Raw genomic sequence first — 5,171 nt, 5'->3', positions numbered from 1 at the left:
TAATAGAGACTGCATGTAAATAGTACATTTCCTGTGCAAACAGAAGTGTATTTTGAAAGAAGACAATGCATGAAACAGGCAAAACTTGACACGACGTCCCAGAACGTCACCAACCAACACACCCAGGGTCCCTTGCATGTACCAAACGTCTTTGTGAGGAGGTCGGAGTGAGAGTGTGTTGAGTTTGCACATGGTGTCTGTTTGTGTGCACATTTTAATAATACAATATCATGGTTATTAAGCTGCAAACATTTGTGTTACTGCAGCTGTAAAGTTGGCAGAGGAAGAGTTACATCATTACTCCATCTCTTATAAAGCCTTTACTGTGTGTGTGTGTGTGTGTGTGTGTGTGTGTGTGTGTGTGTGTGTGTGTGTGGCCAGAACAAATGTCAGTGACTCAGTGATCATCTCTCTGCCGTCACTCTTATTTTTGCGTCTTGATTTAGCAGCACGTGACCATCAGGGCGCACACACACACACACACACACACACACACACACACACACACACACACACACACTGGGGTTTGTAGAGGTAAAATAGTGTGTGATACCTTAATTATCAGCTCTCCCCTCCTCCCTCCTGCTGTGAACACTTGTCATGGTGGGCTGTGGGCCTGGATGATATTCATGCTTTGTGGTGCAGGTTTCTTCTCTCAGCCGATGGTGACGTAGTTGCGCGCCTAACCGAGCCTGTCTGTGTGACTTTTAAAAAAATGGGGGGCGGAGGGCTGTAGGGCGCAACCATTTCACACCTCCACCGCGTGAGAACAGGCCAAATATTAATAACAATAACCATCCGAGGATGACAATTTCTAGATAAAGCTCTCAACTCCGGCGATCATCGGGAGCTCCAGAAACTGAGTCAGCGCGGAGGAGACGCACCGTGCTCATTCCGATGGTGCGCAAAGTCCAGCTGACAGCCTCGGGAACTTAAATGCACAGCTGAGCGCGTTTCTAATGTAAGACGGTGTTTAATATTAATTGCGGTGTGCCGTTCGTGTAGAGGAGAGGAGCCGGGAGAGAGCAGCTCGGCGGCAGAGCCTACCTACAGGAGCGACATCACAGATTTCCTGCGCTAACGCAGCGGAGAGAGGGGGAGGAGGAGAGCGCTGATTCACGGCTTGCAGGAGGAGGGAGAGCCGTGCGGACAGGGCTCAGAAGATCCATCTCCAATCTTAAAATACAGACCCCCCCTTCCACCACCACCACCTCCACCTCCACCCTCCTCCTCCTCCTCCCTTGTCATTGACAGCTCTGCGACCCGGTCAATCCGTCAGACAGGGAGGATCTGGGGAGGAGGGCGCCAAGGCAGGAGAGGACGAAAGGCGATCACCTCTGGCCGGTTTGATCCAAACGCCAATACCGTGCAGGCTGGGGACCTGGCTCTGCGTGCACGAGGACGACACAGTGGCTTCACCGGGGGATTTTGGTCCGAGGAGCACGTTTGAGTCCAGCGAGATAACACAGGGACTGTTGAGGAGGTGATCGGAGCGGCACTATAATAACAATAATAATAATAAAGGGGGCGGACAGGAGCTATTTCGCAGTTTCTACATAAACTCCCCGGAATACAAATCCAGGTAATGAATAACGCATGATGCAAACTCAGATATTAAATGATCAGTGTGTTATTAGTGATGCAACCCGGCGTGCATGGATCACATAGTTCAATATGTGCCACATTATAGTGCCCAGATTATTTCAGGATCCGTGTGGCTGCAAATTGAGCCACATTAAGTGATGTGATGTGGTCCGTCACTCCGGAGCGCTTCATCCTGCCCAGGTTTTTAACCTGCCTATCTGCTCCCATTGCTCCCCATCACCGTGCAGATATGATCCATTGCAACTGGCTGAAATGGATTCGTGATACTGTCTAATGGGTGTGCCATTAAAATAATTGGCGCCTGTCAACGCAAATATCGGATACCGGTTGTTACATCCTGGCGAGCCCTTCCTGCTGCTGATTGGATGAACACCTGGATTTCCAGTTTTTTAATATGTGAATCTTTCTGTGCGTTTGGCTTCTCCTGCACGGCCTGTTTGGAGTTTGGAGACAAGTGTTCCCTGAGGTCAGTGATGGGTGTTAGAGGCTCGTGTATCCTCTGTGCATCTCCCCACGTACAGGCCTGCATGCTCCCTATAAGTTATGGTGCAGGCCTATGGGTGCTCCAGCAGGGATTCCCCCCTTCAGGTAGCACTGACACCGGCATAGTGAAGGAAAACGGGCCCTTATGATGATTAATCAGCAACAGCTGAGGCTCTCCGTGTGTCTGCTGAGTCCATGTTTACGCGCATCTCAAATAGCCTCCTTAAACAAGACCCCTCTTCCCAAAATAGAGAAAGGGGAAAGAGATCTGAGAGCAGAGCAGCCGCTCTCTGCTCTCAGCAACTGTCTCAGCCATAATGCTGTCTGCATCAGTCAGGCAGGAGAACAGGGTGGTGATCACGATGCACGAAATCAAACACTGAGGTTGATTATACTCGTTTAAATCCACTATCTGAGAGATGGAAGTCATCTGGAGTTAGACTGAGCAGGGCTGCAGCTGTCTGTGTTATTATATCGATAAATCGGTTAATCATTTGATCCAAGAAGTTCCAGCAAAACATCAAATACACCAAAAAAATCACGATTTGTTCAAATTGCTTGTCTGGTCTGAGCATCAGTCCAGAACACAAAGATCTGTAGTTTAATATCAGAAGTAAACAAACTGTAACCAGAGCATTTTGGGCATATATTTTCTCGATTAATCAGTTAATCATTTGATCCAAGAAGTTCCAGAAACCATCAATAATATTCAACAAAAAAAAATCACAATTTCCAAATGTCAGGGTTGATTCATTCAAGTTGCTTGTTTGGTCTGAGCATCAGCCCAGAGCTCAAAGATTGTTAGATTAATTTCAGCAGTAAACAAACTGGAACCTGAGAATTTTTTTGGTGTTTATTTTATGGATTAATCAGTTAATCGTTTGATCCAAAAAGTTCCAAAAAATAAAAAAATTAAAAATGCGCCAAAAAAATCACAATTTCCCACTGTCAGGGTGGATTAATTCAAATTGCTTGTCTGGTCTGAGCCTCAGTCCAGAACACAAAGATTTGTAGTTTAATATCTGATGTAAACAAACTGTAACCTGAGATTTTTTTGGACATTTTTCTGCTAAAAAACAAAACAAAAAAACTTAAGTGATTAATCGATCACGTAGGTTCCTCCCTCATACCAAAAGTCATTAAAGTCTGCGATACATTATTTTCTTCCTAACTCATTTTATTTACTCAGTTATTCAGATGATTTGGACACATTTTATACAATTAAAAATGAAATTAATCTTGGTAATAGTTAGGGATGCATAATATTGGATTTTTTCCCGATGTCCAAATGTCGATGTATAATGGCAAAAGTGATATAACATATATAAATTTGCAAACTCACAAGAAGAAGAATGCAAATATGGCACATTTATGAGTGCTGCGTATAAGATAAGATGTCAAATCAGGGATGCACCATATTTGATTTTTTGCCGATATCCGATATGCTGATGTATAACAACTTCTTCCGATGACACTGATATCTAAACACATTCTCTCTCCGACCTCGTCACATTTCAATGTTTGGTCATGGACTTTCCACGTCCACATACGATGTGCAAGGTACCCTGGGTGTGCTCATTGTTAACGTTCTGGGACGCCATGTCAAGTTCTAACCATTGAGCCCAGTCTCACTCCGAAGCCGACAAAATCCGGTGCTTGGGCAGTGACTTGCGGCGTCAGACGCCAGTATTTGTGATAATACTTGGTAATTTTACTTGTAATGGAGTATTTCTACACTGTGGTATTACTACTTTAACTGAAGTGAATTATTTAACTTTATTAGCTGTGAGATGCAGTTTATTAATAAATTGTAGCATCAATGTGAAAATATATTTTGGGATTTTCACTGTGTATTTTTCCATGGCTGAAATATTGACTTTTTCTAAACTTTATAATATCAGCAGTCCTGCTTTACATCCTCGATAGTTGTCACATACTGTAATAACATAAAAAATATTGCGGCATTAAATTAAAGATTCTGTGATATTTGATTTATTAAATATCCACTTCCTCATATTTTCTTTAAAAAAGTGGTTAAAAGTTGTGTAAATGGAGTTTAAGTGGGTTCACCCTCAACTCTTTGTGGTTGAAGAGGTCAGCGTTGGACTTAATTGGAATATGTCAAAGCTGAACTTCACCCTTAATTTAGATGATGTCAGTTGCAGTATGGCTCTTTAAGTTGCCGTGCAGCTCTCATGAACAACTTTCAGTTGATTTTTAATACTTTTCGGTGGCAGCTGAACAGTCTTGATTAAACTGCGGCGACAGTCCTCGTCTACATTCACAATGCAAAATGCAATCCTTAAAACAGTAATTAGTATGCAAATTGTTTTGTGTAGCTCCTAATTTGGGGGTCACGGCTCTAATGTTGGTACACATGGAGAAATGGAATCGTTCATTCTGTAACGCTGACAGCGCCCAGTACACTTTGTGTCGTGATGGGAAATCAATATTTAAAATACTAAATCCTTGTGAGGTCACACACCTGAACCGTCCGTCACAGAGCTTAAATGTAAAATAAGCTGTACATTACTGCCTATAGACTCTGTGATGTGTCTTTTAAATGGCTTTTCAGTCAGTCAATCAATCAGTCCATTCCTACTCGCTCTAATGGCAACATTTTTTTAACGTTAAGTTTTTTTTAAAGGGGCAGTCATGAAGTTCAGTTTTCTTATCACAGCAAGCACTATTTAGCCTTGTTGTAACAGTTGTATTATGTCTTCAAAGGTTCTGGAACTGGCAATGTGTAGTGGGCATTTACCAGTCAGGGAGGGTCCAATGCACCACAACATGGAGACGCATTATGGGAATTGACCCTTTGAAGTCCCGCCCACAGACGCAGACTGGCCAATCATAACGTAGCATCAGTCCGGCTCAGACCAGGGTCCGACAACTCAGCTGTGCTCCATTGACTCAGATTTCCTTCATTTTCAGGCTGGTTTTGTGGATTTGGAGCTAAATGTTGTGCCTGGGGCACGTCGTGTATTAATGATACTCATTACCTGGAGAGGTTGGATAAAGATATACGTTTCTTCCCTGTTCCAAAACCAAAATCAGACCCTGAAAAGTGTAGGGTTAGCTAG

General features: G+C 43.4%; 1 protein-coding gene across 4 annotated transcripts in view; it reads left to right on the top strand.

The window, feature by feature from the left end:
• Positions 1–610: 610 nt before the first annotated feature.
• slc8a3 (solute carrier family 8 member 3) overlaps positions 611–5,171 on the top strand; it is a 178,572-nt gene continuing 174,011 nt past the window's right edge. For 2 of the 4 annotated variants that reach the window (XM_050062894.1, XM_050062893.1), the window contains exon 1: positions 611–1,582. The gene's annotated coding sequence lies outside the window, so the exon portion shown is untranslated. The remainder of the gene's footprint in view (positions 1,583–5,171) is intronic. The other 2 variants (XM_050062896.1, XM_050062895.1) reach the window with 2 other exon arrangements.

The sequence above is a fragment of the Epinephelus moara genome, chromosome 14, assembly GCF_006386435.1.
Source record: "Epinephelus moara isolate mb chromosome 14, YSFRI_EMoa_1.0, whole genome shotgun sequence".
In the NCBI taxonomy this organism is placed as follows: domain Eukaryota; kingdom Metazoa; phylum Chordata; class Actinopteri; order Perciformes; family Serranidae; genus Epinephelus; species Epinephelus moara.
Note: the sequence above shows the minus strand (reverse complement) of the source record. Positions and strands in the feature narration are given on the sequence as shown.